At 38.8% G+C, this 23,374-nt stretch overlaps 1 protein-coding gene and 1 pseudogene across 14 annotated transcripts in view; one reads left to right on the plus strand and one right to left on the minus strand.

The window, feature by feature from the left end:
• Positions 1–23,374, minus strand: part of MRTFB (myocardin related transcription factor B) — a 297,682-nt gene that overhangs the window by 116,558 nt on the left and 157,750 nt on the right. The gene's annotated exons all lie outside the window — the stretch shown is intronic.
• On the plus strand, positions 8,104–18,302 carry LOC138159842 (large ribosomal subunit protein eL30 pseudogene; annotated as a pseudogene).

Below are 23,374 nucleotides of genomic sequence, written 5' to 3' on the forward strand. Positions count from 1 at the left end.
CACACACACACACACACACACACACACACACACACACACACACACACCACTGCCATCCTGTAGAAACTGTTCTCCACCCCTTGAAACCTATTCCAGTAATCTCCTTCACCTTAACTGAACCCACTCAATTTCATACTCTAAAATTAACCAGTCCTTCCCCCTGGGCTGTCTGAAATATGTGCTCTGTAGGTAATCAACTTGCTTTTTGTCTGATATCTTTTCCTTTCCCACTCCTCGCATCTTCTGAATCTTACTAAGACCTGGCTCCCTCCTGATAAAACTGCTTCTGTGGCCACCCTTTCTGGCACTGGTTGCGTTTTTCCTCATCCCTCCCTGGTCAAGGTGGGGAAGTTGGAATATGTCTTACTTTCCATTGCCACTTCCAAGCTTGTCCTCTATCTGCATCACTGGTAAACCCGTTCTTTGAGGTCCATTCAATCTGTATCAACCACCCAATCAAAATTCTGCTAGCAGTTGTCTACCATCCTTCAAGACACTCCTTTTCCTGCCTGAATGAGTTCAGTGTCTGGCTCACAATCTTTACCTCCTCCCCTTACAGTAGGGAACTTCAACATACTCCCTCAAATATTTAGTTCCTCCACTTGTTCATGTTCCATGGTTTACTCCTCCATCACACCTTACCTACATACAGAGATGGTTATATTCTTGATCTTTTCGTCACCCACAAGTGATCCACTTCCTAGGTTTATAAACTCTGAAATTCCCTTATCTGTGATCACAACCTATAGTTACTGTGCTTTTCTTTCTGCCTTGCTACACTAAACCTTCTTATACATCCTTACCATGGACTCCAATCCCTTGACCTTTAAGTTCTTTCTCAGGTCATCACCCTGGCAAATGGATACCCTCTCTTCACTTCTCCATTTTGACCCCTTAGTGAATCAGATCTACTCATAACTGCCCTCTTGAATCCTTTGCTCCCTCATTATTATTTCCACAATCTGCTACCTTAGCTGTCATTCACATGAGGACAAATGAAACCAGAAGAAAAAAGAATCACCAAACTGTTTCAAATGGAGCCACTAAAAATTTGTTATATAATCACAATGGGGCTTTCATGATAGGTAAGACAACTTTAACAAGCTCCTAACAAATTCTCACTTCTATTCACCACAATGGTTTTTCCAAAACTTTTTATCCCTCCTCAAATCTCCTCTGGCTCCCTCTCCTCCCCTCCTTGAGTACATTTGCCAAGCTGTTGCTGTTGCTGCACTTCCTTCTCCCCAACTCAGATCTCCCAGATGCCTTCTGACACTTACTTTTGCCTTCACTTTTGTTTCATGTAATGAGGTGGCCCTTCTTGCGAAGGTTAAAATCTCTGCTCGTGAATTCCATCTCAACCATCCCCACCAGTTACCTTCACTATCTCCTTCTCCATCCTCTCACTTAACTTCAATCTCTCCCTATCTGTTGGCTGCTTCCAAAACTGTCTACATATATACCCATGTCTCCTCTATCTTCAAAAAACCTTCACTTCATCCATTCATCTCCACTAGCTGTCATTCTACATCTGCTTCCTTTTGTGGCTAAACTTGAGAAGGTGCCTTCCTCTACAAAAGGTGCCTTCACTTCCTTCCTCTCACGCTTTTCTTAACTCTATGCAGTCTGGCTTCTTAACCTCATTATTTAACTGAAAATGCTCCCCCCCCCCAACAAGACCAATGATTTTTTAACTGCCAAATCAAGTGGTTATTTCTCAATTCTTATCCTTCTTTATCTTTCTATAGATTCTGACATTGTTGAACACACTCTTTTCCTTAACACTCTAGGTTTTTGCAACATTGCTCTCTCTCCTGGTTATTCTCCTACCTATCAGGCCACTCCCTTCTTAGTCTCCTTTGCTGGATCTTCATCCAGGTCATGTCTATTAACTGTGGGTGTCCAACAGAGCCTCTGTTCTGGGCCCTCTTCTCTCTATACTATTTCACTTGGTGATCTCATTAGCTCTCATAGATTCAGTTACATCTCTGTGAGGATGATTCTGAGATCTATTTGTCCAGCCCCAACTGATCTCCTGTCTTGCATCTCCAAATGCTTGTTGTACATCTTGAATTGTATATACAGTAGGTATTTTAAACCCAACATATAAAAAACAACTTATCCCTCCCCCCAAACCCTCTGTTTCCAAAACTATTCTATTGTTGTCAAAAGTATCATTATCTTCCTAGTCACTCTGGTTCACAAACTAGATGTCAAACTCAACCTCTCACTCTCTCCCATCTCTCGTACCCAATTTGTTGCTCAGTCCTATGGATTTTTACTCTTGTAACATCTCTCAGATACATCTCCTTCTCTCCTCACCTAACACCTAGACCCACACCCCTACTCAATAAACTCCAGTTGCTCCCTGTTCAAATCCCCTTATAACCTTTTTTCTACCCCTTGCTAACTTTCTGGTCTTCTTATAATGTCTCAATGTACTCTATGATCTTGTGATAGTAACCTGTTTGATATTCCTTAAACAAAACACTTCAACTCCTGACTATGGAGTTTCACTAGCTGGACCCCAAACCTGAAATTCTCTCCCTCCTTGTTTTCATCTCTTGGCAGCCCTGCCTTCTTTCAAGTCCAAAAATCCTGCCTTCACAGAAAGACTTTTCCAATCCCCCTTAATTCTAGTGCCATCCCTCTGTTAATGAAATACATTCTATCCTGTCTTTATCTTGTTTGTATACAGCTGTTTACATGTTGCTCCTCCACTAGACTGAGCTCTTTGAGAGCTCTTTTGAGGACCTGCCTTTTATTTTTCTTTATGTTCCCAATACTTAGCACAGTGCTTGGCAAATAGTAGGTATTTAATAAATGTCTGTTGACTGACTTCCAATACCAAATATACCTTCTTGGTGTGTGTGTATGTAAAATCTCCCCCTATTAAAATATGAGCTCCTTGGGCAGCCAGGTACCACAGCGAGTAAGAGCACTGGCCCCAGTGTTGGGATAACCTGGAGATTGAATCCCAGGCTCAGACACTTAGCACCCACCCAGAAACACCTGGCCGTGTAACCTTGAGCAAGTTACTTAACCCCAATTGTTTAAGGGCAGCCAGGTGGCTCAGAGAGTAAGAGCACTGGCTCCAGTGTCGGGATGACCTGGATCAAATCTGGGCTCAGATACTCAGCACCACACCCAGAAATAACTGGCCGTGTAACCTTGAGCAAGTTACTTAACCCCTATTGCTTTAAAAAAAAAAAAATGAGCTCCTTGAGAGGAGGGACAAAGTCAATTTTGAATGCAAATACAATTTGTAAGCATTTAAATGCTTTTTTCATTCTTTCAAAGTTAGAGAGAGAGGTTTGGGGTAAAGACAACACTGTAATATCTACTTGACACCCAGTTGAAAATGTTCAATAGAAAATTGGTGATGCAGCAATGAAACTCAGGAGTTAGGGCTAAATACCCTATTCTACTGGATCCCTGTTTATAAAGTCATTTATGGGAGTTGATGAAGTCACCAACAGAATAAATATAAAAGAGCAAACAAGGGTACAGCCTTAAAACATAGAACCTACTCCATGACAATATGCAACCTCTTTTAATTAAATTATGAAACAAGTATTTTTCCTAATAAGACTGAAAGAATATTGTTTCTCTTTAGTGGAATACTGCTATAATCTATAATTCCATCTTTTTAAACATCATAAAACTTCTTTATTATTGTCATTGATATATACCTGAAAATATATGGAGAAGTATATATATGTATGCATCCATGTATGTATATGTGTGCATATATACACACATATTTCACGTTTTCTTCTAATTTTTCAATCTTTAGGTTTTGGTTGACTGCTTCTTTAAGCATCATAAAGTCATTAGCTCTGATTTGACTGATTCTAATTATTAGTGAATTATTTTCCTTGGTTAGTTTTTCAAGCTCCTTTTCCATATGTTCAGATTTCATTTTTAGGGAGGTATTTTCTCCAGTCAGATTTTGAACCTCCCCTCCCAGTTCACAAATTTTACTTTTTTAAAGATTTGTTTTCTTCAGTGAGATTCCCCCCCCCCCCCATTTTGGCAATTTCAATTTTAAAAGAATTGGTCAATTTATGTTCTACCTCTCTAATCTGGCTTTTAATTACCTCTTGAGCTCTTCCAAGAATGCTTTCTGGGTTTGAGACCAGTTCATATTTCCTTCTGTGGTCTCAGGTATGGGTATAGAGTCAATGGTGTCCCCTTCTGAAATTGGTTCTTCTTTGCTGGTAATAATAGGATTCAATTGTCTTTGGTTCTGCTTTAATCACTTGCTTCCAGCCCACTGTGATTGCCTAATCCCTGGCTTTTAAAGTGGATTTCTCCTTCTGGGGTACAGAGGGCTCTGATTCAGTTTCTCAAGCTGGGAGCTAGGGGCCTGGTTGCTGACTTTGTGTGCTATAGCCTCTGGGTGTCTAGACTGAGGCCAAAGCCAGGACTTTCAGTGTTTCCCCTGGGTTACCCTGAGGCTCACAGAGTAAGGTGTGGGGGAGGGGTGTTCTGGCCACTTCAGGTTTCCGCCTCTGTGTCCCTGCACCAGAGCTCAGACAAGCTCAGCAGCTGGCTGCCTGAAGTGAGCTGGTGTCTGCATATATCCTTTATTGTGTTAAGGCACACCTGGGCTTCTGGTATTAGCTTTTGCCAGCTCCACCCCCTGGGCTTTGGGATCTCTTGCTGGTTAGCTGAGATGGGGATTGTTGGGATACCTCCACCCTTCACTTCAGGCACATCCTTCCTCTAGGAAGCCACTGGTTCCACTATTTCAGGATTTTGCAGAGGGGCAATAATCTCTGGGTTTTCAGAGTCAGAGAGGGGGATTAACACACTAGAGTTGGTTTACTCCACCATGCTGGCTCCCAGAAGTTCAGGGAGGTGATTTTCTAGCATCCAGGCTGTGGGTTAATAGCCCTGGGAGAAGCTGTTGTTGCTGCTGCAGGCCCTGTGTTTATCTCTTACCCAGCTCTGGTCCAGTGGTGCCAAGGTCTGAGAATCGCACTTGGGGTAGGTGAATCCATTGCCCCGGGCTGGCTCTGACTCTACTGTGGTCTGGTCTCAGGTTTGCACTGGTACAGACGCCACATGTTCTGCACTCCCCCTGCCAGTCCTATGTGCACTCTTTCCTGGACTGGCAATCTGCCACACTCCATCTCCCAATGAATTCTGTCACTCTAAAATCTGTTCAGATTCACTTTTTAGAGGGAACTGACAGAATTCACAGAAGGAGTTCAGGTTAGCTCCTCGATATACATACATATATTTTAAAAGGACAATTAAGATTACAATCTCTAAAAACATCATGTTATCTTTCTTTTCTTCATTTACTTTACAAGATTATTTATGCAGAATTAAAAAAAAATTTAAAAATTAAATTGCATAATATGTAAGCAAAATTTCCCTCAAAGAAACCACTGTTTCTCTTTAAATTAACTATAGTGCAGAGATTTAAAGCTGTGATGCTCTCAGATCTGTTTTCCCCAGATTATGAAGAGGCTGATTTCCCTAGTCAAAGAATGTAATGGGAATAGAATGAGTGTTGCTATGGAAGTTTTATAAAAAAGAAAAGGAGCAGAAACGTAGATTCAAGCAAAGAGCAAAATGTGGCTCTCATACCATGGTCACTGAGGTGAAGTTGAGATCAGGGGCTAGTTCCTTTTTAGATAGACTGCCTGAAAAATGAAAAACTCACTTTTCTCTTTCGCTTTTATGAGTTTGTATCCTCCTTGCTTGAATGAGCTAAAAAAAAATGTAAAGGACCAACAATGAATCAGTGAGTTAACTGTAATAGGTGAAAAGCAAGTTTTGTTTTTTTCCCCCTGAATTTATCATATGGAATGAAAAAAAACCCCTCAAATGTCTATCATGGGCTAGGAACTGTGCTAAGCACTGGGAAGACAAAAGGAAAACCAAGACAATATTTGTTCCAAAGAGCTCACATTTAATTGGGAAGACCATACATACAGTAGAGCTTGAGCATGGCATGGCCCAGGGAACAAGGATACACTGTTGAAACGGTAATTCTTTAGACTCCTTAGAGATCATGACAATGAAGCATAAAATGCTACAATTGCTTAAAAGAAGGGGCGGCTAGGCGGTGCAGTGAGTAAAGCGCTGGCCCCGGAGTCAGGAGGACCCAAGTCTGGTTCTGGCCTGAGACACTTAACACCCACAAAAAAAACTAGCCATGTAACCTTGGGCAAGTTACTTAACCCCCATTGCCCTCCAAAAGGCAAGAGTAAAAGGCAGAGTAGAATAGGGACCTCGCGCTGCTCCGGCTCCCACCTTCCCCAATCCATGTAAAAAGGGGACTGTAAACAAACTTTGGAGCTGCAGAACCCACAAAATGACACAGAGAAGCTAACCTCCTGCTGAGGACTGCCCGGCAGGCCGGCAGGAATTGGCGACCCCGGTGCTCTGGGAGCCGAGACCAGCCCCACACCAAGGCTTTAGCCCCAGGGTGGGCCTGACCAGCCGCCAGCCAGAGATCAGCAGCAGCTATGGACGTTTCCAGATTTATCAACACATAGATAAAAAGGACAAAGTGAGAGGTCAGTGCAGTCTAGACTTTGGGACCCAGTAAGTGGGAGTGCGTGGCTTTTGACCCTGATGAGACTCCAGCACAGCCAGCCAGCACCACATGGCAGCTTCAGCTCCTGGCCTGCAGAGCATAGGGGGACCAAGCACCAATCTGAGGGGTAATTGCTCTTGCTTTAAGCTGCTTGGATCTGGATTGCAGTCTAGGGTGGAGGTCCAGGGATGTGTGTCCAGCTTGCCAAAGTGTGTGGAGGCCTCAGAGAGGGCACCCATCTAATAACTCTGGCAGCTGAGAAAACCCCAGCGTTTGGGACAAAAGCTCCCCTGTTTAGTGGCAGAGTCCTACTGTGGCAAAAAGCCCAGGGGTCAAGTGACTGAGGGGCGACATGACCAGGCAAAGAAAACAAAGCAGACAGAAGATTCCAACATTACACTCCTATTTGGGGGACAAAAAGGAGCAAAGCATGGAACAGGAGGAAGACAGTGAAGTCAGAATTCCTGCACCAAAAGCTTCAAAGGAAAATACGAGCTGGTGACAGGCCATAGAGGATCTTAAGAAGCAGATAAGAGAAGTGGAGGAAAAATTGGGAAGAGAAATGAGAACAATGCAAGAAAATTATGAAATGAGAGTCAACAGCCTTACTGAGGAAAATCACACCTTAAAAAGTTGACTAATTCAATTGTCAAAAGAGGCTCAAAAAGGCAATGAGGAGAAAAATGCCTTAAAAAGCAGAATTTTCCAGATGGAAAAAGAATCTCAAAAGCTCAATGAGGAGAATCATTGCTTCAAAATTAGACTGGGGCAAATGGAAGCTAATGACTTTATGAGAAATCAAAATACTGTTAAATAGTTCCAAACAAACGAAAGAATAGAAGAAGGCAAGGTGAAATATCTCATGGGAAAAACCACTGACCTGGAAAATAGATCCAGGAGAGATCATTTAAAAATTACTGGAATACCTGAAAGCCATGATCAAAGTAAGAACCTAGAAATCATCCTCCAGGAAGTTCTCAAAGAGGGAAAAACAGAGGTTGAAAGAATCCACTGATCACCTCCTGAAAAAGATCCCAAAAAGAAAACTCCTAGGAGCATTATAGCCAGGTTCTGGAAATTCCCTGATTAAGGAGAGAATATTACAAGCAGCCAGGAAGAAACAGTTTGAATATTATGGAAACACAATCAGGATAACCCAGGATCTGGCAGCTTCTACACTGAGGGATCGAAGGGCTAGGAATATGATATTCTGGAGGTCAAAGGACCTGGGTTTAAAACCAAGAGTCACCTACCCAGCAAAACTGAGTATCATGTTTCAGGGGAAAATATGGTCATTCAGTGGAATAGAGGACTTTTAAGCATTCTTGCTGAAAAAAACAGAGTTGAATAGAAAATCTGACATTCAGATACAAGAAGCAAGAGAAGCATGAGAAGGTATAAACAGGGGAAAAGGAATCAAAAGGAACTTATTAAAGCTGAACTATTAACATTCTTACATGGAAAAACAATAATTGTTAACTTATGAAACTTTTCTCAGTAGTTGAAGGGAATAGAAATATATATATATATATATATATATTTAGATATAGATAGAGGGCACAGGACCAATTTAACAGTCAGGGATGATATTTAAAAGGTGAAATTAAGAGATGAAAGAGGAATATAATGAGAGGAGATGGGGAGAGACAGAATGGGGTAAACTATCTCATATAGAAGAGGCAAGGGAAAATGGTTACAAAGGAGGGGAAGAATAGGAAGGCAAAAGGGAATGGGTCAACCTTATTCCCATTGAATTTGGCTTGAGGAGGGAATGAAATACACACTAAATATGGTATCTCATCCTCCAGGAGAGTAGGGGGGAAGGGGATGAGAGGGCAGATGATGGAAGGGAGGGCAGGCTGGTGGGGGAAGGAAGTTGGAAGCACCCACTTTTGAAAACTTTTTGACGGGATCAAAGTAGAGAGTAGACCAAGTGGAAGGTGGGATAGGAGGGAGGGAAATATGATAAGTCTTTTACAATATATCTACTACGTTAATGTTTTACATTAGCTACACATGTACAACCTATCCTGAACTGTTTATCTTCCCAGTAAGGGTGGGTGACAAGGGAGGAAGGGAATGAATCTGGACTTCAAAGTTTTAAAATCAAATATTTAAACATACATACACACACACACACACACTATTATTAATAGTATTTTAAGAGGCGGCCAGGTGGCTCAGCGAGTAAGAGCACCGGCCCCAGTGTTGGAATGACCTGGGGATCGAATCAGGGCTCAGATATTTAGCACCACACCCAGAAATAACTGGCCGTGTAACCTTGAGGAAGTTACTTAACCCCAATTGGTTAAAAACAAAAAAAAAAATAGTATTTTACTTGTAATTGGGAAATAAGATATACAGGCACTGGGGCATAGAGATCCACTGGAAAAGTCAAAAGGGGTATGGGAGAAAATATGGGAGAGAGCAGATTGGAGGAAGGGATATCCTGTGGGATTGCTATTTTGGGGTGGTAGGTAGGGGAAAAATGGGGAGAAAATTTGTAACTCAAAATCTGGCAGGAATGAATGATGTAAATCAGAAGTTAATAAAGCATTTGAAAAATGGAAAAAAAAAAAGAAAAAAAAGAAACACATTCAATACTTACTTAGCACAAAGCCTGGCAAATAGTAGGTGCTTAAAAATATTTACTGAATGACCTAAAAGTAGCCAGATATTCAAATGGATCTATGATCTTATCAACTTGATACTTCCAACTATTCAGGTCCCAACCAATAATGCAAAAAATGAAGACATACAGAATAAAATTAATTTTCTTTCTTTCAAACATTTATGTCAATATGAATAATCCCAGTATTCCAGGCATTTACTGTCATTCTCACCTAATGACACTAATTCAGTAGGCAATCAGTACTATCGGGGAAGACAGGTAATTCCATGTGGACAATGTTTATATGAAAGTAAATAATCATCAATAAGACACTTATAAAGGACTTCTAAAGATCTTTACCTCAATTATCTCATTTAATCTGATTTATATCCCAGGTAACTGGCTGAAAATCTGTCACATATATAATTTATTAATAATTCTGCAGTTTGGAAAGATGTTATATAGCATATACTTTTGGTGATATAATATCAAATACAATATATTCTTTAAGTTAAAGTTTAAATTATCTTATTTCCACTATTTGGTGATATTGATTTTATTTAAAAAAAAAAATAAAGTAACTCCTTATTTCAAGCTTAGAGGAAAATTACAATTATAGCCCTTGGGAGTGGGTGGTGGAAAATTTACATTTGAACTGATATAGAACTGAAAGTCCATGCAGTGGGTGGAGGGTGGCAATTCCAAACAAACCAAACTTCTCACAACTACACATTTTCAACCACTAGAGACAATTAGGTAAGAAAGCATTAATTTGAAGTCTGGTTAAAAAAAAATCATTTTAAACAAAGGAGACAATGCTGTTCTAGTTTTTAAATTATGACATCATTTAACTGATGAGTAGGTCTCTAGAAAGCCATATGTAACCTATGTGATTTTTATTTTGAAGAGATGAGATTGACATTCAGAGTTCGGAAGTTGTTGCTTGATATTTTGCATGGAAAGCAAACATTACTATAATTTCCTCCTTCAAAGCCACTATTCTATAATTCTTACTTTGAACAACTGTTAAGAAATAGAAATATAAACTTTTAATTGCAGGGAAACATGCTCTATATAAAAAAATATTCAGAGAAAGGTTACAATTATAAAACAGTATTTTAAAACAAGGAAAATTTTATATAACAAAGCATAACAAAACCCAAAATGTATACTCACAGTGGCAACTTCTTGTTGCCATATCTTCATGTTAATATTTAAGACAAAGGTTTTTGCAGCTTAGAATGTGGGGATCATCTGCTATCAATTCTGAGTTAGCTTAATGGCTCAAATGTCAGGATTCATCACAGAATCAATTTTCTTTCAGAACTAATTGCTTACCCTTAGTACAAGAATACAAAAAGAAAAGATTTGTTTGTTTTTCGAAAAGTTCTGTGATTTCATCAGGATAGCTTTAAGCAAGGAACTAAAAAAAATGTACATGTGGCCATACAGCTATTATGTCAGAAAGAGTATCTGAACTTAGGTTTTCATGACTAAGAAACAAGTTTTCTCTATTTCTTTCAATCATGCTGCTTCTTAGTTAATAATAGCATACAAAAATATCTGTATGTTTTTCTACTGACCAGATAATGGAGGTAAAACCTAGAAAATATCTAGATACAAATATTAAATCAAGTCAACAAGCATATTATTAAGCACGATTATGTGCCAGGAAAGGGGCAAAGCACTAGGGATACATATAAATGCAAAAAAGTCACCTCTCAAGGATCTCAGTCCAACAGGGAAGACAATATGCAAACAATTATGTACAAAGATATATAAGCATAAATTAGATGTAATCCCATAGAAAAGACACTAAGATTAAGGAGGACCAACAAAAGCTTCTTGTAGAAGGTAGAATTTTAGCTGAGACTCAAAGGAAGTTCGAAACTGTAGAGGAGAGAGGAGAGCATTCCAAGCTTGGGGAAGAGCTAGAGAAAATGCTCGGTGAGGAGACAGTATCTTATGTGAGGAACAGCAAATAGGCTGTTGTCACTGAATTTCTGAGTACAAGGAGGAAAGTAAAATGTAACAAGACTGGGAAGGTAGAAAGAGGTCAGGTTATGAAGGACTTTAAAAGTCAAACAGGATTTTATATTTGATCATCAAGGTAATAGGAAGTCACTGGAGTTTAGTGAATGGACAGGGGGTGAGGGAGAGTGGTGATATAATGATACCTATGCTTTAGGATAATTAATTTGAAAGCTGAAGATGAAATGGGGAGAGACCAACCAGAAGACCAATTAAGCAGGATTAAGAGGAAGGTGATCAAGGGAAGGGAAGAGAACAAGGGAAGTGAAGAAGCATTTATTAAGTGAGTATCATGTGCCAGTCATTGTACTAAGCACTTTACAATTATTTCACTTAATCAGAAGAGTGAGAGGCTACAGAGAGGTCAAGAAGGACGAAGACTGAGGAAAGGTCATTAGATCTTATAATTAGGAGATCACTGGCAACATTGGAGAGCAGTTTCATAAGCAAGAGGTCACAATCTAGAATGCAAGGAGTTAAAAGAATGAGAGGAAAGGAGCTAGAGGCATGGACTTCTTAGTAGTCTTCTTAAAGAAATTAGCAATGAAAAGGGGAAGAGATATAAGACAGCTTGCAGGGACAGGCAGATCAAACAGGGGTTTTCTAAGGACACTGAAAGACACGAGTATGTCTGTGGTAGTAGAGAAAGAGACAAAAGGAAGAAACCAAAGATTAGTAAGAGAGTGGGGATGATGAAGGGGGCAATCTGTTGGAGAAGATGGGATGGAATGAGATCACTTATGCCTTGACAAGGAGAAGGTCCACCTCTTAATGGGGTGGATGAAGGAATAGATAGATAGAGAAAGGCATTTGAGTGATGTGAAATAAGGAGGAGGAGAGAAAAGAGAGCTCTTAATGACATCAGTTTTTTCTGTGAAATAAAAGACAAATTTCTTAACTGAGAGAGGTAATGGAGGCTTGAGAAAAGAGGAAAAGGTTTGGAAAAGTCACTGTAATGAGTTAGACAGTGAAACCATTAGGGAGATGTAAAAGGACTGCCTTATTATAATGAAGGCCCAGTTGAGAGTACATGACATGATTCTGAAGTGGACTCAATTCCATTCTGTGATTTTCTACAGCTTCTTTCAGTAGCATATGAGGAGGAACAAAGGCAGCAGATGATGGGAATAATCCAAGGCTAGGGTATGGCAGAGGAAGATTTTCAACAGGATAAGGGGACAAGGAATTTGAGGCATGTAGAGTTACACTAGGACACTAAGGATCAAGAAGAGGAAAAGGGAGAAAAGTGTAACCAGGAGAGAACTGAGCAGTGGGAGGTACTGGAAGTCATATATGAACATATGTTCTTCTGCATTTATTAATTAGATAATAGCACAATAGATTTAGATATGAAAGGGACTGTAGAGATTATCAAGCACCCTTTATTTTATAGATGAGAAAATAGAGAGGGTTAGGTGACTTGCACCACGTCACACAGGTTACTACCACAGCAGACAAGGATTCTAATCAAGGTTTTCCAAATAAAAACCCAGAACTCTTTCCATACTATGAAACTATGTTCCTAAAAAGTTTCATACTACGGGGTGGCTAGGTGGCACAGTGAATAGAGCATCAGCCCTGGAGTCAGGAGGACCTGAGTTCAAATTTGGCCTCAAGACACTTAATACTTACTAGCCATGTGACCTCGGGCAAGTCACTTAACCCCAATTGCCCCTCCAAAAAGCCAAAAAAAAAAAAAAAAGAATAAAATTATACCTTCTCACTTCCTGGCCATCTTTGCAGCAGGTCTCTGGCCGAGGGGCCTCCCGCACCACAGGCAGGAAGATGGTGGCCGCAAAGAAGACGAAAAAGTCCCTGGAGTCCATCAACTGAAGGCTCCAGCTGGTCATGAAAAGTGACAAATATGTGCTAGGCTACAAACAGACCATGAAAATGACCAGACAAGGCAAAGCCAAATTGGTCATCTTAGCCAACAATTGCCCAGCCTTGAGGAAATCAGAGATCAAATATTACGCTATGTTGGCCAAAATTGGCGTACATCACTACAATGGCAGTAACATTGAGTTGGGTACAGCATGTGGAAAGTACTACAAAGTATATACACTGGCTATCATTGATCCAGGTGATTCTGATATCATTAGAAGCATGCCAGACCAGACCAGTGAAAAGTAAACGGTATAAGGGGCGTCCAGGTAGCACAGCGAGTAAGAGCACCGGCTCCAGTGTCGGACTGACCTGGAGATCGAATCCCGGGCTCAGACACTTAGCACCCACCCAGAAACACCTGGCCGTGTAACCTTGAGCAAGTTACTTAACCCCAATTGCTTAGGGGCGGCCAGGTGGCTCAGTGAGTAAGAGCACTGGCTCCAGTGTCGGGATGACCCGGATCAAATCCGGGCTCACATACTCAGCACCACACCCAGAAATAACTGGCCGTGTTACCTTGAGCAAGTTACTTAACCCCGATTGCTTAAAAAAAAAAAAGTAAACGGTATAAAAGTATACTTTGATAAACCAGGACAAAACATGTTTAAAAAAAAATTAGAATTGGGCAAATGGAAGCTAATGACTCCATAAAGTATTGAGAAAAAATAAGACAAAATCAAAAAGGGTGGGGGGAGAAAGAAAATGGGAAATGGGAAAAACAACTGAGCCAGAAAATAGATCCAGGAGAGATGATTTAAGAATTACTGGACTACCTGAAGGCCAGGATCAAAAAGAGAAATTAGACATCATCTTTCAAAAAAATTATCAAGGAAAATTGCCCTGATATCCTAGCATCAAGAGGGTAAAATAGAAATTAAAAGAATCCACTGACCATCTCCTGAAAGAGATCCCAAAATGAAAACTCCTGGAAATATTATAGCCAGATTCCAGAGCTCCCAGATCAAGGAGAAAACACTGCGAGCAGCCAGAAGGAAATAATTACTGTGGAGTTACAGTCAGGAAAACACGAGATTTAGCAGCTTCTACATTAAAGCATCCCATTAAGGCTTGGAATATGATATTCTGGAGGGCAAAAGAGTTCAGATTAAAACCAAGAATCACTTACCCAGAAAAACAGCATCCCTCAGGGGAAAAAAATGGCCATTCAATGAAATAGTGGACCTTAAAGCATTCCTGATGAAAAGACCAGAGTTGAGTAGAAAATCTGTGAATAGAGCACTGGCCCTGAAGTCAGGAAGACCTGAGTTCCGGCCTCAGACACTTAAAACAAAAACTAGCCTGTGATGTTGGGCAAGTCACTTAATCCCAATTGCCCTCCAAAAAAAAAAGAAAAAAAAAAGAAAATCTGGCTTTCAAATATAAGACTCAAGAGGAACATAAAAAGGTAAGCAGGAAAGAGAAATCATAAAGGATTTAATAAGGTTAAACTGTTTACATTTACATGGGGAAGGCAATACTTGTGACTCCTAAGAACTATATCATTAGTAGGGCAGTTAGGAGTATATATAGACAAAGGCCATGGGTGTGAGTTAACAACAGGGGGGTGATATCTAAAAATAATAAAATGAAGGGATAAGAGAGATGCACTAGGTGAGGAAAGAAAGAAGAGGGAGAATGGCATAAATTATCTCACATAAAAGAGATGAGAAAGAGCTCTTACAGTAGGAAGATGGGGGGTTGGGAGGATAACGCCTGAAACTTACTCTCATAAGAACTAGTTCAAAGGAGAAATAATATACTCTTGGGTATAGAAATTTCTCTTGACCAGCAGGGAAGTAGGAGGGGAGGGGGATAAAAAAAAGTGGGGAAACTAAAAAAAGGTAGGGCAGACTGGGGAGGCAGTGATCAAAAGCAAAACACTTTTGAGGAGGGACAGAGTGAAAGGAGAGAGGGAGGGAGAGGGAAAGAGATAAGGATAAACAGGGGAAAAGTATGATGGAAGGAAATACACAGAAATTATAACTGTGAAAAAAAATTTACAGCACGTTTCTCTAAAAGGCCTCAATAGAGAAACGAATCAAATTTATAAGAATAAAAGTCATTCCACAATTGATAAATGATCAAAGGATATGAACAGGTAGTTTTTAGATGAAAAAAAATATCATCTAATCATAAGAAAAAACACTCAAATCATTATTGATTAGAGAAATGTAAATTAAACTCTGAGGTACTACCACACACCTATCATTTAAGACTTAAGTCTTGAATCAAAAAGAGCAAAGATAAGGAAAGTACACATTCAAAGTAGAGTGATCTCACTTGTGATTTCCTAATAAGTTCAAGACCAAAGCAAAGATGCTACTGTCTCCTCCAGAAGTACTAAAATACCTATAGCATGAGCAAAACAAGAAAAAAAAATTAAAGTACTAAACATAATTAAAGAAAATCCCATTTTATCACTATCTGCAAGTGACACCATGGTTTATTTACAATGAATAAACTAAAAACAACCAAAAGCTTCATCCACGTAGCAGTAAAAGACCTACACATGCAAAAAATATTTATAGAAACTCTATTTGTGGTGGTAAAGAATTAGAAATTGAGGGGATGTCCATCAGTTGGGGAATGGATGAAAAAGTTGTTTGCTCTCTCAAAGGGGAGGAAAGGTGCTAAAGAAAGGAAAAGAATTTGGAGCTCAATTAAAAAAAAATAATGTTAAACATAAATTAAAAAAAAAGAATTAAAGATGTGCATTACAGTGGGCAATGGAGAGGTTACATGGTAGGTGTGAATAGGCTGCCATACATAATGATGAACTTTAAGAACAAGAGTAAAGATGTCACTAAGAAATTCTATGACTGAAAGAGATGGCTAATCATATGGTAAAAGTAAGGGATGACCCAGCAGATAGCTAAGGTGTTCCATTGGTATCCTTACAATATTAGGAGAAAGCAAGAAACATGTCCACTATTGAGTGGACTTGCAGTGGTGTCTGCAGTGGTTTCTGCATTTTCTCTCTTTGGAGCACATCAACCACCACAGTTTAAATTCTCATCTCTATATAAATGACTCATGAAACTATATATATGAGAGAAAAGACAGAACTCTTGGTGAGGCAAACAACACAAACTACATATTGAGAGAACAAGCGCAACATACTCTCTTACGAAACAATGCCACTCTGCAAACTGCCTGAACATATTCATCTAGATTTTCCACAACAGCATCTCAAACCAACATTGTCCAAAATATAATTCATAATTATTCCTCCTAAACTCACTTTTCCTCCCAACTTAACCTATTTCTCTTAAGGATTATCCTTCTGATCACCCAGGTACAAAAACTCTAGTTATCTTTGAATCTTATCAGTTGCCAAATGTTGAATCTCCTCCTACAAAACTTCTTCCATCTGTCCTCTTCTCTCTCTTTCCAAGGCTACTATGCTTATTCAAGCACTCATCATCTTTTTTCCTGACTCCTGCAATAGTCTAGTTGGTTTCCACACTTCCAGCTCTATCTTCTACATAGCTATAAAAATAATCTTCATAAAACTGAAAGTAATTTGACTAATTTGGCTTAGATCAACATGTTATACTGTATACAGTTTGAGAGGCAGCTTGGTGTAATGGATGGAAGGCTTTTCTAGGAGCCATGAAGACCTGGGTTCAGTTTCCATCTCTTACACATAGAGGCTGTGCGACTCTGGGCAAGTCATGGATTCTTGCAGCGCTGTAGGTAACTCTAGAAGACTATGAAATTGCAGAGAAGGTGCTGACCTATATCAGTACAAGGAGTTTCCTCTCACTATACTAATGGAATCATAGTTGACCCAAATAGTAAATACGACACCATGATAAAACTAGAAAAGAAACATCAAGTACTAATTATCTTCTGTACCTATAGCTACTGAAAAAGTCAACTAAGGGATAGGAGCAATCACAAAAAGTTTTGTTTTTTTCCTGGGTGCATGATTTTATCTACTATAAGATGCTTCCAGAATGAAACTTCTACCTATTCAGAGTGGCACCCTTCCTTTAATTTATAGTATTAGAAAACTTCCTTGGGCGTTTGAGAGGTTAAATGATTTGACCAGGGTCACACAGACAAACAGTACTTGAACCCAAGTTGCTCTCTATTATTCAAGTCAGCTTTTTATCCTTATGCCACAATGCTTCTCACAAAAGATAAAATAGGTAATTTTAATCACGTGAAATAAAAAAGCTTTTTAATAAACAAAATCCATGCAACAAGTTTCTACATATTCTGAATATTTTGCATCAAACATCTCTGATAAGAATCTGATATCAAAATACCAAAGCCATTCTTCAATGGATAATTGGTTAAAGTATATGAACAAAGAGATAATTTAAAAAGAATTATTAACTATTGACGCTCCTATGAAAAATTGTTACAAACCACTAATAAGAGCAATGAAAATCAAAACAACTCTGTGGTTTCATCTCATATACTACAAACTGATAAGCAAGACAAAAGAGGTAAATCAATGTTAGGGAAAATTTTGGAAAGACACATTAATACTCCTGGTAGAACTGCAATGTGGCTAAATCATTCTTTTTTTTTCTTCCAAAATTTTATTATAGACTCAAATACCAGAAAACAAATAGAGAAAAGAAACAAAAACTTATCATAAACTTAAATACTGGAATTTAAAGACAAAGTTAGAAAGAAAAAAAAGCATATGTGCATAACAGAATATAAGAGAAGATTCAAAATATGTAACAATGTTTTCATTTCAAGAAAGCCTATATGATGAAGAATACTCGTTATGTTGAGAATTATCCATCTTTTCTTTGCTTCCTTGTGAGTTTCCTTTTGTTCTCTGTTGTGCACTTTTTTACTTTGTTTTTTCCCTCCCTCCAACCCCTACAAAAGGCCACAATAAAGTTTAGATGTGTTTCTCTATAGCTATAAATATTCACATACCTTCTCCCACCCCCCAGAAGGTTACAATAAAGTTGAGATGTATTTCTCCATAGCTATAGATATATACATACCCATGTGTGTGTGTGTGTATATATATATATATATATACATACATAGAATATACTTTCCCAAACCTATTCTACTCCTGATCTTTATGTATATGCATATCTCTTGTTTCCCATTCCCCCTCCTCCTGCCTCCTCTACTTTACTTTTACCCACCACCTTGCCCTCCTATGACTTGCCTACCCCCCTCCAAAGATCCCTCCCCTATCCTCCCATTCCCATAAAGCTAAACACCCTTCTATATACCTATTTACCTACTCCCTCACTCTCCCCTCTAAAAATCCCTCCCTTGTCCTCTCCCCCACTCCCTCTGCCCCATTTTATTTTTTCTAAATTTAGAAGATGTCTATACTCTTTTAAATATATATGTATTGTTCCCTCTTATACCCATTCCTGATGAAAGTAGGTTACCAGAATATCAGTCCTCCTTCCCCATCTAATTCCTGTGGATCAATTCTTCCTCTTAAATCTTATTTGTATAAAATAATTACTCTTTTTAGCTGTTCCTAAATGGTTTTACTTTTTAAATTCATATGCTCAGGTTTTCCCCAATCTTTTTTATGAACTACTCAATTATAAATAAAATTTTAGAAATACATTTTACATATATAAAAAGTAAACAGTCTGTCCTTATGGATCCCTTATACTCAGTCTTTGTTATGTACCTTATATTTATATTGGTTCGTGTATGTCAAATCTATTAAGTTCAGGATTTTTTTTAACAAAGTCTTGAAAGTCTGAGTTTATCAAATGTCCATTTTTTTCGTTCAAGATAATAGCTAACTTTGCAGGGTGTGATATTTTTGGCTGGAACCCGTGTTCTTTTCCTCTTACATATGTTGCGTTCCAAGACCTGAGATCCTTTAATGTCTCTGCTGCTAGGTCTTGTGTAATTCTAATTGTGGTACCATCATATTTAAATTATTTTAATCTTGATGCTTTTAATAGTTTTTCCTTGAGCTGGGGATTTCAGAATTTTGACTGTGATATTCCTAAGAATTTTCTTCATAGGATCTCTCATAAGTGGTGATTGCTGGATTTTTGCTATTTTTACTTTCACCCCTTGTTCTAATGCTTCAGGATAGTTTTCTGTAATTATTTTTTGTATTATTATACAAGATTTCTACATGATTTTTAGTTAGTTCAATTATTTTTATACTTTCTCTTTTTGATCTATTCTCCAAATCTCATTTTTCTTATAAGATTTTTACTTTCTCTTCTATTTTTTTCATTATTCATATTTTGTTTAATTATTTCTTAATCTCTTATAACTTCACTGGGTCACATTGCCCAATTCTAATTTTCCTTTTTTTTCTTTTTCTTTTTGGAGAGTGGAAGGTAGGGCAATTGGGGTTAAGTAACTTGCCCCAGATCACACAGCTAGTTTTGTGCTAAGTGTCTGAGGCCAGATTTGAACTCAGGTCCTCCTGACTCCAGGGCCAGTGCTCTGTTCACTGTGCCACCTAGCCACCTCCCAATTCTAATTTTCAAGAGTCATTGTCTCTTTTAAGATTCTGGATCTCATAACCACCTGAAATACCTATTAAAAAAATGATTCTAAACAAACGTTAGGGCTACAGAACCCACAAAGTGACAGAAACAAACCTCCTGCTGAAGGCAGCCTGGCAGGTGGACAGAAAGGGTCCATCACAGCATGCTGGGAGCAGACCCCAGCCCTGGGTTAGCCCACAGTTTTAGCCTCAGGGTGGCCAATACCAGCCGCCAGTTGGAGGGACTTTCAGAGAATGGATCACCAGCAACTGTGGAGGTTTCCAGAATTATCAACCCATAAATGCCAAAGACAAAGTGAGAAGTCAATGTGGGCTTTGTGGGAACAGGGGGTCCAGGAGTGTGGTCTGGCCTCTGCCCTCCAGAGGGAGAAGTGGCTGAGGCGCTTTTCTAATTGTTTTACTTTCCTTGCATACTCTTGGATTCTTTTTTTTTTTAAGCTTTTCCTCCATCTCTGTCATTTGATTTTTAAAGTCTTTTTTAAGGTCTTCTATAAATTCTTTTGGGGCAGATGACCACTTGATGCTGATCTTTGGGGGTTTCTGTCCTTCAATATGCTTCTCTGAAGATGAACCCTAGTCCCATAATAGGTTTCTATGGTTGGATTCTTTCTCCTTTGCATTTTTTTTGTAGTCATAGCTTAATTATTGTAATCACCTCTAGCCATGGGGTATTGGAAATGGTGCCTCTTCTCCCAGATCTTCAGTTCTCCCCTTTAGCCTGAAACCAAAGCCAAACCCCCAACCTCCTATAAGTGCCCACAACCAGGGACTTTCTGCCCCACTGCTTCTGCACTCACCAGGCATGTGCTGGTTCCTTCTCTCCCGTCGCTCTTCGCAGCACAGCTGGGTCTGGTGTTCTAAGTCAGCAGAGGTTCCCTCGATCTTCCCAGGCTCAAACACCAACTCCTCTCACTATCCCCAGTATAAAAGTTATACTGGCTGAAGCCAAGGAAACCTCTCAAACCAACTAACCACAGGGTTTGCTAATTGCTGTTCAAACAGAACCTAGGGGTAAGGCTAGGTGGCACAGAGAATAAAGAACCAGCCCTGGAGTCAAGTGGACCTGAGTTCAAATTTGGCCTTAGACACTTAGCACTTATTAGTTGTGTGACCTTGGGCAAGTCACTCAAACCTAATTGCACTGCTTTCCCCACTCCAAAAAGCAAAAAACATTTAAAATAAAATAAAACAGAACCTAGTCTGGAGATGTTTACTCTTCACAGGACCAAACTTCCTCTCAGGATTTTTCTTCCAATCTTCTCAAATTGTCCCAGGAGGATCCCGGTTATGCCCTTGTTCTTATTTCTTTCCACCCACAATTTGTTTGCCCTAAGGTGCTATTTTTAACTCTTTTGTGGAGGAAAATCTTGACAGCTTGGAATTTTCTAATGTACTCCACCATCTTCCCAGAATCCTCTCTGTGGTCAAATCATTCTGGAAAGCAACTTGGAATTATGCTAAGAAAGTGACTAAAGGGTTCAAGACTGTCTAAACTAGAGATTGTACTCTAGGCATATATCCCAAGGAAGTGAAAGACAGAAAGGATACATATACATCAAAATAGTCATAACAACATTTTTTTAATAATTAACAAAGACCTGGAAACGAAGTGGATGCCCATTACCAGGGAAGAGCTAAACAAATTATGGTTCACGTATGCAATTGATTATTATTACACTATAAGAAATTACTATGAAGACAAAAAAAGTACAAGAAGACATAAACTGATATGCAGTGATTGATGTAGGCAGAAGTCAGAAAAGCAGACAGAATGACTACAATAACATAATTCTTAAGAACTACAAAAACAAAAAACTAAATTTGGCCCCGAAGAAGAGATGAGAAAATGCACATACTGTAGATATGGAATATATACAAATACATATATACACATACACACAAATGTATGTGTGTATCCTTCCCTTCCAACAAGATTTCCCACTCATATTAAAACCATAGACATATATTTTTTCTGACAAACTCTTCATGACAAATATCAAAGTTAGGCATAAATGGGAATGGCCTAGTACACGGTACAAATGGAAGAAGGATTCCCTAAAAATGGTATAGTTCCCAGATGCTCACAGGAAATTAAATACACACATATACATATATATATATATATACACATATATATGAGTACAGTTATCAAAACATGTACACTAACACATAAATGCAAAACAATTTCATGAGTGGGAGAGCAATAAATGAATGTGAGGAGAAAATAAGTAAAGTTTTCATGCAGTTTAAGTAGCCTTTCAGCTGACCTTTACTAACATTTATTTGTATACATGTTCTATCTGCTCAGAACATAAACTCCTTGTGGGGGGAGACTATTTTTCATCCTTATCTTTGTATCGCCAAGTGCTGAGCTCCTGTCCCTTACACAGAACTGATATGCCAATGCTATTTGTGTGAGTGCGTGTGTGTGTGCGCGCGCGCATGTGTGTGTGTGTGTGTGTGTGTGTGTGTGTGTGTGTGTGTGTGTATGAGAGAGAGAGACAGATATACAGAGATCACCTGAATGAATTTTCACTCCAATATGAAATGGACAAGTCAAATTAGGCCACTGGACCTTCCTTATGTGTTCTATGAGGGGAAGGGACTAGATTATCTCTAATGTCCTATATGACTCCAAACTTTATTAATAATTAATATTGGAAGGACTAGAATTTAAGAATATTTTGAAGGACCAAGTTGAGTTCATTTTTCTTAACCCATAAGGCAAAGAAAATAAAGGAAAAAAATTATTTCAAAGTAAAATTATAATACCTGTTTATAATCATTTCCATTTAAAGTGCATTTGTAAAAACAGGAAGAAAGAAAATATTTGTTATCAGTTATATTTCCTTATGGTCACTATTTGGGAACAGCATTCTGCACAACATTTGACACACATAAGTTCTCTGGAAATGAAGCATATATCTATGATCCTGTTCCATTACTAAATAGGGTCATAAGTGTGCTGCATTTTGGCTGGAGGAACTTCTGTGTCTTTTGACTATGGTTGCTGTAACTTCTGATTTACCTCTTGAACAATCTCCAATAAGTTTCTTGTTCACCTCTGAATATACTCTTTGAATTATAGTATTAAATATATTATCTAGCTATTGACAAAGACTGCATCTAGAACATTGCAGGAAACATGCTTAGACCACCTCTTACTTGCTGTTTTCACTGACATCTTCCAATTTTGTCAAAAATACTTCTTCTGACTTTATTGTTCTTTTAACATAGGATAGTGGCTAGCTTTTGCTTTGAGTTGTTCTCTGAACACCGGGATGGAAAGCTGCTCATTATCTTTACAGACCTGGATCTCTTACACCGGTATGAAGTCAGGATCACTGGCAGCCTCTCTGTAGATTTCAAAACCAGTTTTTACAAAGTGGCCTTTTGCTACCAGAAGTTCTTTAAGATTAAGATGACTAGTTCCAACTCTGCTGTACCTTTCTTTTGTAAATCTCATGGAAAGATCAAGGAAGAGAAGTAAAATAACTGCCACAGATTACACTGTAACCTTCACTGAAAAGTGGTTTCATGCACTTCCTCAAAACTTCTACAAGAATGCTGGTACTGCAGCTTCCAGCGAAGGTACCTCACTTCATTGAGGAACAGATTACGTGGAATATTTTTTTTGATCAAAGGATACCCACAGGGGCTATTCCATATCTCTTTTACAGGTAGATTTCTTAATACCAATAATACCATGAGTCATAATAAGACCAATGAACTTTTCTGATTCATCTAATGTAACAGACCACTTAGCATTTCCTGTTACTCATTGATCCTCAAGCTTTTGTACATTTCT

The sequence above is a fragment of the Petaurus breviceps genome, unplaced genomic scaffold (genome assembly GCF_028583685.1).
Source record: "Petaurus breviceps papuanus isolate PSGF00001 unplaced genomic scaffold, PetGlider_PUasm1.0 118, whole genome shotgun sequence".
Classification (NCBI taxonomy): Eukaryota; Metazoa; Chordata; class Mammalia; order Diprotodontia; family Petauridae; genus Petaurus; species Petaurus breviceps.